The following is a 10,525-nucleotide window of genomic DNA, read 5'->3' on the forward strand; positions in this document are numbered from 1 at the left end:
CCGCCCCCGCCGCGCGCTCCCGCCGCCCCCCGCCCTCGCGCGCGCGCGCACCCCCCCCCCGCCGCCCTCGCGCAGGCGCGCAGCTGTCACGAGGCCGCGCGCGCGCGCCCGGCGCCTCTCCACGTGCGCGCGCGCGCGGCGACGCCATCTTGGGTGCGGGCTGCTGGGCGGCTGGCGCTGAGACTCGGGAGTGCTCACTCGATCGCGATGAGCTCGCTGAGGGTCTTGGTTAGCTTGTGAATGGCCTGGAAAATTAAGGGTGACATTTCATCCAAAAGCTGACAGCCGCGCGTGGTGGCGCACGCCTTTAGTCCCGGCCCTCGGGAGGCAGAGGTAAGAGGAGCGCCATGAGTTCAAGGCCACCCTGAGACTACACACTCACTGAATTCCCGGTCAGCTCTCAGCTAGAGCAAGAGCCTACCACAAAAGAAGAAAAAAAAAAGTTGAATCACATTTATTAATTATGGTTAAATGTTTCTATTAACAGTTTGTGTTTTTAACCTACCTTCCTCCTTCCAGTGTTTTGTTCTCTGCAGCCCTCCAGTTTTCACTTTAGAATATACTGCCAATGAAATGCGCCCTAAAATTGGCCTGTTTGCTTTGATCTTGCCTTCCCACCACAGTATAGTTTCACTGGAATCTCAGAAAAGCAAACTTCATCCAGCAGAGAGAAAGTCTGCTCTCTGAGTTCTTGGATGCTCCTCTTGCCCTGGCTAGCAATATTTCTTTTCATATTTGTCCAAGACAGGAATGCATAGGACTTACCTCATAGTTAATTAGGAAAAAAAAATACATGAGTTTTGTGGGGGGTTTTCCAACATAAGGAGAGGAAGCAAAGAATTAGGAGATAAGTGTGCTTAGCAATTTAAAATTGGGAACTCATGAAATCAGAGCATGGGCTCAAGATGGACACAGGGCAGGAGAAAGACTTCAAGGCAGTTTCATAACCGCTCACACTGACCCCCTGGACATTGTGTTTTGTTGGCCAGATGTTAACGAAGTCATGGGTGGGTCTCAGAGGTTTTCAGGAAGGTCAGGAAACCAATGGAACTCTGTTAACTTGTAAAAAGTGAAGAGAAGGAGGAGGAGGAGAAGGAAAGAAGAAGAAGAAAGCGCTACAGGCAGTGGGAAGTTAGGAAGTTTAGATTCTAGCCTTTATCTGTCACTCGTCTGCTGTGTCCTTTCTTTAAAAAAAAATATATATATATTTATGAGAGAAAGAGAGAGAGTCTGGGTGTGCCAGGACCTCCTGTCACTGCATACTAACTCCAGATGCATGTGCCACTTTGTACAACTGACTTTATGTGGGCACTGAGGCATTGAACCCTGTTACAAAGCATCAGGCTTTGTAAGCAAGCAGCTTTAACTGCTGAGTCATCTCTCCAGCTACCATGATGTTCTTTTCTGAATCCCGGCTCTCCTATTGTAAAGTGAGAGGTATAATTGGATAAGATTAATGGGTACATCTTACATTTTTGTTATTGTGAGTTTGAACTTATAAATTGAAGCAAGTTTCCCCAAATAACTCCAAGATCCAGAAGATAACAATGGTTCTCCGCCCAATGGTCTGATTTCACTTTCAAGGGTAAAGAATAGGGCTGAGGGGCCTGGAGAGATGGCTTAGCGATTAAGGAGCTTGCCTGCAAAGCCGAAGGACCTCAGTTCAATTCCCCAGGACCCACATAACCCAAATGCACATGATGGCAAATTGCATCTGGAGTTCATTTGCAATGGCTGGAGGCCCTGGCGCACTCATATTTTCTCTCTCTCTCTCCCTCTCTCTCTCTCTTTCTCTCTCTCTCTGTCTCTCTTTGCCTCTTTCCCTCTCTCAAATAAATAAATAAAAATAAAGTATTTTTTTACAAAAAGAATAGGGCTGAGGAGATGGCTCAGTGGCTAAAAGATGCTTACTTTAAAAGCCTGCCAGCCTATGTTTTCTTTCTCTCTCTCTCTCTCTCTCTCTCTCTCTCTCTCTCTCTCTCATTAATAAATAAATTTTAAAAAGCTAAGCATGGTGGTGCAGGTCTCTAATCCCAATACTTGGTAGGAGGATCATGGTGAATTTGAGGCCAGCCTGGGACTACAGAGTGAGTTCCAGGTCATCCTGGGCTAAAGTGAGACCTTACCTCAGTAAATAAATAAATAATATTTTTTAAAATAAATAATGCAAAGGTGGTTATATATCTACCCCTGGTTGTTGGCCTTACTGTATTAGGTAAGCAGATGACAAGTGGAAATGTGGCCAGTGTCCCTGAAGAGGAATGCTTCTCATTTTGCAGGGCAGGCTTTCAGGAGAGGTCCCAGAGTGTCAGCCAAGGAGTGTATCTGCCCTAATCAGTAGCCCTTTGTGCCCTCCCACAAATGGTAAGAAATTAAAACAGGATCTACCAAAGATACTGCAGCAGAACTAGCTCTTGTCATGAGATGTTTGGAATCCAACAGGAAGGAAAGGACTCTGTGACCTTGCTCCAGATGGTCCATGTCTCTGCAGCCCATCTGTGCCTTGCGCTGTCTCACATTCAAGGTCATCTTAGACACAGAGAGGTGATAATGCTGTATTACTCTTTCAACAATCCTTATAGTGGTATTTAATGACAACCAGTATTTTTTGCTAGCTCCAGTTCACATTTCCCCCACCTTTCCTGGTAACACCTCCCTCACTTCATGCAGCCTTGGAAGGCTAGTGAGACAAGGTGCTCTGCCTTCCACTGGCTTGGCCCAGGAGTGAGCAAAGAACCCAGCTTCAATCAGATGCTATTGCTCTTAACAGCAGCAATCTTGAAATAAAAGGGAAGAAAGAAACAAACCTCCTTTACTGGAGTGATAAGACGCTGAAGACACCATAGTTTTCTAGTTCCCTGGAGCTTACCTCGTCACTGTCTTCTGCAAAATCTGGTTGTCAGGGCTGGAGAGATGGCTGAGCAGCTAAAGGTGCTTGCTTGCAAAGCTTGATGGCCCCAGGTTCAGTTCCCCACTGCCCAGGTAAAGCAAGATGCACTAAGTGGCACATATCTGGAGTTCATTTGCAGTGGCAAGAAGTCCTGGCACATTTTCTCCCCCGCTGTCTCTCTCCCATTCTCTTTCTCTCTCTGTCTCTATCTCTCAAATAAAAAATATATTTTGTTAAATATCTGGTCATTGGGCTGGAGAGATGGCTCAGCAGTTCAAATGCTTGCCTGCCTGCAAAGCCTAATGACCTGAGTTTGACTCATCAGCACCCATGTAAAACCAGATGCACAAAGTGGTGCATCATCTGGAGTCTGCTTGCAGTGGCTTGAGGCCCTGGTGTGTCCATTCTGTCTGTCGGTCTCTCTTCTATTTCTCTCTATGTGCAAATAAAATATTTTTTTTAAATCTGGTTAACTCCCTTTCCTTTGATCTCTGCAAGTCACTTTCCCTTTCATATACATGTGCATGTGCATGGCGTGCACGTGTGCACACACACACCAAAACTCCACTTCCCTCAGTTCTTCAATGATCCTTGAGATGCTCTTTAGTATGTTCTTCTTTTACAGTAAGAAGATATGTAAGACAGCTAACCGAATGTTTGACATGTATACTAAAGTGTAAATGGCCAACGTCACTTTCTAAAAGCTGGAAGGCTTTAGGGTGTGAGGAGACAGGGCTTTGGGTGGAGTCTGAGAGGGAAAGTACATAATCCTAATAGCAGGGAGATGAAGGAAAATTGAAACAGCAGGACCCAGGATAAGAAACAGTGAGCCAGGGCTGGAGACATGGCTTAGCGGTTAAGCGCTTGCCTGTGAAGCCTAAGGACCCCAGTTCGAGGCTCGGTTCCCCAGGTCCCACGTTAACCAGATGCACAAGGGGGCACACGCGTCTGGAGTTCGTTTGCAGAGGCTGGAAGCCCTGGCGCGCCCATTCTCTCTCTTCCTCTATCTGTCTTTCTCTCTGTGTCTGTCGCTCTCAAATAAATAAATAAATAAATAAAAAGAAAGAAAGAAACAGTGAGCCACAGGGCAGGGGCAGAGTTTGATCCAGGCCAGTGCATGCTGAACACAGCCCTTTATGACCCATATGGTAACCTGGTTGGGCCAGGGTGTCCAAGTACTTGATCAAATTCTACTTTTTAGGCATTTCTGTGAGACTGCTGTTTAGATTACCTTCAAATCTGTGGGCTTTGTGTTTAAATAAAAATAAACTTACCTTCTATGACATTGATGGGCCTCAAAAGAACAAAAGACCAACTGTATACAGACTAAGAGAGATTTCTTTAGCAGATCACTATTAGACTAGATTTGCAGTTCTGCTCTGGGTCTCTATCCTACAAGCCTTCCCTATCAGACTTTGGACACACCAAACCCTCCACAGTCACATAACTCAATTGTTTTTTTTTTTAAAAAAAATTGTTTATTTTTATTTATTTATTTGAGAGTGACAGATAGAGACAGAAAGAGGCAGAGAGAGAGAGAAAGAGAATGGGCGCACCATAGCCTCCAGCCACCACAAACAAACTCCAGACACATGCTCCTCCTTGTGCATCTGGCTTATGTGGGTCCTGGGGAACCCCTCGAACTGGGGTCCTTTGGCTTCACAGGCAAGCCCTTAACCACTAAGCCATCTCTCCTGCCTCAAACAGTTACTTGTGTGTGGAGGGGTTCTCAAGGTAGAGTCTTGCTGTAGCCCAGGCTGACCCAAAATTCACTACGAAGTCGCAGGGTGGCCTCAAACTCATGGCAAGCCTCCTACCTGTGCCTCCTGGGTGCTGGGATTAAAGGCGTGCACCACCACTCCCAGCTTCAATTTTTTAAAGTAATTGTCTTTGGTCTGGAGAGATGACTTAGCAGTTAAGGTGTTTGCCTGCAAAGCCAAAGGACCTAGGTTTGATTCCCCAGGACCCACGTAAGTCAGATGCACAAGGTGGTGCATGCATCTGGAGTTCATTTGCACTGACTGGAGGCCCTGGTGCACCCATTCTATCTGCCTCCCTCTCTCTCAAATGAAATATTTAAAAAAAACAATTATCTTTCTACATGGGTCAATCCTATTGCTCTGGACGACTGATGAATAAACTTGGTCTTCTGCTATTGAGTGACATGAAAATGATTCTAGACTCTTGCCCAATGATAGTATTTCCTAATGCTGGTGACAAGGTCACCATTATCTAAAGACAGCCACATTTCACAGAGAGAATGTTGATGTTCTAGTTATATCCCAACACATTGCTCAATAAGTGCTTGGTTAAATTAGGGTTCAATGTGAAGATACTCAACAGTGGACACTGCAAGTGTTATATTTGGCTAGCCAGGCCAAATGAACTAATGGGTACAATAGTGGCACATTTGTTATGGGGGAAACCAACTGCCCTCTTGCTTGACATAGGCAGAGCTCTGGATTAAAGCCAACCTAAACTGTCTGAAACGAAGGCCCCTGGCTATGGAGGGGTTGCAGCAGCCTGAACCATTGCTGCTGGTCATATCTTGGGGACTGGACCGGTAGGGGTGCTCCTCCCCCCATTCTTGGGGGTTGCAGTGAACCTGGACCCCTGGACAAAACCTCAACCCCGAGATCAGCAAGAAGTAAGGCCACTCCCTCTCCAAGCATGGAATACCTGGACTTTAAGATCAGACTTTGCCCATAACCCTGTGGCCTTTGGCCAGTTGCCTAGGAAACTCCTTATATGGTATCAGCCAGCACCTTTGCATACCTTCCCTTTGCCATTGCCTATGCACTGGAATGAATGTCCCCATATTAGGAATAGGCTAGCAACCTTTAAACACACCAGTCCCCTTAGGGTCCTCTTCCCACCTTCAACTGCTTATAAACCCATTTCCCTACCAATAAACGGAGAGCTGTTCACCAAAACTGACTCCCGGGAGTGAATCTTTCTCATCACATGCTCACGACTTTGCTCTCCATGGTTGCCTGGGATGCCTTTGTGGGCGTGGGGGCAGGGGGAACCACAGATGGGACACAAGAACCCGCACCCTGTAATATGACTGGAGGCCCACTCCATGGGAGGGAATACATCCCTGATACTGACAACCTGCAACAGGGTTACTCATGAGCCCTAGGGGTGTGATGTCTGCTGGTGTCTGGCTAAATGTATATGCTATGCTCACCAAACCACCCAGTAAGCACTTCTCTTAATGTTCATACCCATATGTTAATGCTACTCTCGCTTTTGATTAGAGAACCTTCTCTTTTCAGGTGGCAGTGACCTTGGGATGACTCAGAAGGCACCATGGTGCTGAGAAGTGACAGAGGAGTGCTCAGCACTGAAATATCTCTATCACACCTTCCAAGGCTCAGGGTCCATTGTGGAAGAGGTGGCAGAAAGACTGTAAGAGCCAAAGGAAGGGTAGGACTCCTTACAATGTGCTCCTCCAGATACAAAATGGCCTGGATATCCATGACCTCACAGTGCCTGATACTTACCTACACAAGACCATCATAATAGGAGGAAAAGATGAAGACATCAAAATAAGAGAGAGGCTGAGAGGGGGACCATTTCTCCAGCCCAAAGAGGGGGAAGGGATATGATGGAGAGTAGAGTTACAAAGGGGAAAGTGGGGGGAGGGAGGGAATTACCATGGGATATTGTTTACAATCATGGAAGTTGTCAATAAAAAAATTAAATTAAAAAGAAAGACAAAAATTTAAAAAACATAAATTAGGGCTGAGTAACATTTTGATGACAGACATTTTGGCTGTAGCAGAATTTAACTGGGGGGAGCAAGCACATTCTGTCTGTGTTGTGAGAAAAAAGGCTACTATAAACATAGAATTATGCTGACTCCATGGAATGCTCTTAGCCTAACGAAGCAATACTACATTTTGAGTTGTTTTGTTTTGGAAATTCTTTGTTTTGGTGCTTTCCTCCTTAACAGAAGAAAAACTATCTTTAGTCTCTGGAAACTGTGAGGTTAAGCAAATGGCATTGGGGACAGAGGTAGCTGTTTTGTGTCACTGCAGGGTGTGCACTTCAAAGATTTTCCAGCAGGCTCCTATGCAGGTGTTCCAGCAACAGCCTGCATTTCAATTGCCAGAAGCATCTGCAGTGTGTGTGTGTGTGTGTGTGTGTCCACAGTGCATCAGGGCATCCTGTGGGTGTCCTTGTAGGGCAAAGGTGGCCTCTAGAGGTCCTCTTTTACCCTTCCCCCACACTGCCTATCTTTCCCAAGATGATTCCACTCGAGTAACCTGATGTCATACTCCCACCACGAGTAGATGCCATTTTTAGAGAATACTGTCAGGAAAGCTATGCCTGGGCTAAGGAAACAAAACTCTAATGGCAAAAGGACCGACTATGACACGGTGTAGGAAGAGAGCGTGTTCTCGTTCCTCCATTTCTAACCTAGGGGTCAGCCATCAGTGCCAAGCCAACCTACATTGGGGACAATCTTACAGGCCTGTCACAGCCAGGCTTGGGATGATGGAGTTACCATCTGTCTGTTTTCTGTGAGCAAAGCCTGGTTTCTGAAACGATGCACAGGGCTAGAGAACAGAACAAAATGGAGATAGGCTGTGGACTTTGGAAAAAAGGAAGTGTCGCTGGCGCAAGGCAGCATTCTAGCTGCACATGGGGTCTTTACTTGTTTTAAATGACCATTTTTCTCTTTGCAGCATCAAAGACAAACACCTACAATCTCAAAAATCATCAATTCACTCTGGAAAATATGAGTGGGAAGAAGATATGATAGGATCCTCTGGAAAGGAAGGAATGTTGCTATGGAAACCAGATGATCCTTTTGCACAAGCAGAGCTCCGTGCAGTTGCCAGCCCTGCACAGCCACCTCGTGGGGCAGCAAAGTGCCTGCATCGCCTTCAGAGGGATGTTCCGATGCTGGGGAGCTGAGCTGAGCTCTTACGCATCTTGAGCCAGGGCTTCCCAGGAGGGGCTGAATTGCCTAGCACTCTAAGACACTAGAGGCCCACATACCACTGTGATTGGGATAACACCTCACTGGCTATGATGGTTATCCGTTTTCAGTAGGGCTCCCAGGAGTAGGGGGAGGGATGTCTTAAGGTTTATTCCATGGGGAGGATGGGGGTATAGCTCAGTTGACAGGAACATTCGCCTAGCATACAGGAAGCCTTTGGTTCCATGCCCAGCACTACATAAAACTGAGTGGTGGGGCTTATCCCAGCACTCGGGAGGTAAAGGCAGGAGATCAGAGACATTCAAAATCACCCTCAGTGTTTGAGAGCAGCCTGTGCTACTGTGTGTGTGTGTGTGTGTGTGTGTGTGTGGACCCTGTCTCATAAAAGAGGATGGGGAGACAAAGAAACAAAGAGAAAAGAAGAAAAGGTTTCTCCCAAAGCGTACATATTCTGAAAGGCTGTTTCTAGAGCAAAGACAGTGTACAGAGGGGCATCTCAAAAGGCAAAAGAGCCAGGCGTGGTGGTGTGTGTCTTTAAGCCCAGCATTTGGGAGGGAGGCCAAAGTAGTAGGATTGCCGTGAGCTCAAGGCCACCCTGAGACTACAGACAGAATTCCAGGTCAACCTGAGCTAGAGGGAGACCCTATCTTGAAAAACAAACAAGCAATAAAAGAGGCAAATGACAGCCAATGAACTAGTTAAGATGGCAGATGGTAGTCTGGGTATGCCACCCGAGAGTTTGTGTGTAGGAGGGGGTGTTAAAGATCAATTCTAGATCTTCGTGAATGTTAGACCAGCCCATCGCCGCTGAGCTACATCCCCTCCTTGGCTTTTAAAGTCTAAATTTCAGTGTTGGGGATGAAAGGTAATTGCTCAGAACACCTACATGTTCAGAAGCTGATCCAGCAAACACCCAGTAGGTGCACAAGATGGGACATGCATCTGGGGTTTGTTTGCAATGGCTGAAGGTCCTGGCATGCCCATTCTCTCTCTCTTAAATAAACAAATAAACAAAACATGTTTTATTTATGTAGTTGTAGGTGAGGCATGTCAAGGTCTTCCGGTGGGTTCTTTTGCTGTTGTTTGTTTTGTATATTTTTCTTTTCTTCTTTTCATGCCACTGCAAACGAGTGTGTGTCTGGCTTTATATGGGAGGCTAGGGAATTAAACCCAGGTTGGCAGGCTTTTCAAGTAAATGTTTTTAACTACTGAACCATCTCCCCAGCACTGTCAGGCTCACTCCAAAACTCAGAGGAGGTGGTAGAGTGTTCCCACCATCTCCTATTCCCACCTACGCACCACCAGCACCTGTCACTGTACGGGTACATTTGCTACCACTGTTGAACATGCATTGACAGAGCATGACCACTGGAAGTGCACAGTTTCATCTGGGTTCACTTTGGGTTTCTACATTGTTATGGGTTTGGACACCTGTAAATGATCATATCTATCACTACTATCATTCTGAATTATTTCACACCCCCAAAGTCCTCTGTGCTCTGCTAGTTTTGTCTCCGTTTCTACTAACTCCTTGAAACCATTAGTTTTTGTTGTTGTTGTTTGTTTGCTAGTTTTGTTTTTGTTTTTCCAGTTAGGGTTTTTCTGTAGCTCATGCTGATGTGGAACTCACTATGTAGTCTCAGGCTGGCCTCAAACTCACAGCAATCCTCCTACCTCTGCCTCCTGAGGGTTAGGATTAAAGGTGTGTGCCACCACACCCAGACATTAGTCTTAAAAAAATTTTTTTTTCTTTATTTGTAAGGAAAAAAAAGACATAGAGAGACAGATAGAATGGGCACACCAGGGCCTCTGCCACTGCAAACAAATTCCAGATGCATGTGCTACTTTGTGTATCTGGCATTAAGTGGGTACTGGGGAATGGAACGTAGGCCCGCCCACAGGCTTTGTAAACTAGCACTTTTAACCACTGAGCCCTTACAAGGCTTAGTGCTTTCATAGTTTCTTGCTTTTTCAGACGTCATATACATGAAATCATATGGTCTGTAGCCTCTTCACTTTTTTCACTTTGTAGTATGCAATTTAAGTTCCTCTATGTCTGTTCATGGCTTGATAGCTAGTTTCATGTTCGCACTGAATAAAGTGTTGACTGTTTTGTTTTCCAGGTGCACATACATGCTAAACATGTGCTCTACCACTAAGCTACATTCCCAGCCCTTAATTACTTCACTTACACATTCGTAAACTTTTTAGCTAAAAAAAGAAAAGAGAAGAAAGTTGGCATTTACTGCGGTGAGTAATTGAAAGCACTTCTCAAGAAATGGGGACTGTGGCTTTACGACGTCTGGAAGGTGAAAGTGTTTTTATTTCCCCCAACTGTTGAAAATCTGTTTACAGAAGGGCAGCTGTCTAGCTTCAGACCGAATAGGAAAACTTCCTTATGCCTAATTTTGGTGTTGGTGTCTGGGTATTTCCAACAAGGAACACGGTCCTGAAGTAGTTTCTACTTTTAGCCTAACCAAGGCAAATTTCCTTAAATATCATTACGAACACGGCCCCGCCCACATCTCCGCACCGGATTGGTCTGAATGCTCCGGGTTAGTTCAACCTTAGAGGTTCTTTTTCCGAATCGATTGGCCGAGCAAATCGGAAATCCTTTGGCTTCTCTGATTGGCCGCGCTTGGCATCTGGGTGGGGCCGTGGGCGCGTCTCCGGGACGCGGTCAG

This window comes from Jaculus jaculus, chromosome 9 (assembly GCF_020740685.1).
Source record: "Jaculus jaculus isolate mJacJac1 chromosome 9, mJacJac1.mat.Y.cur, whole genome shotgun sequence".
Classification (NCBI taxonomy): Eukaryota; Metazoa; Chordata; class Mammalia; order Rodentia; family Dipodidae; genus Jaculus; species Jaculus jaculus.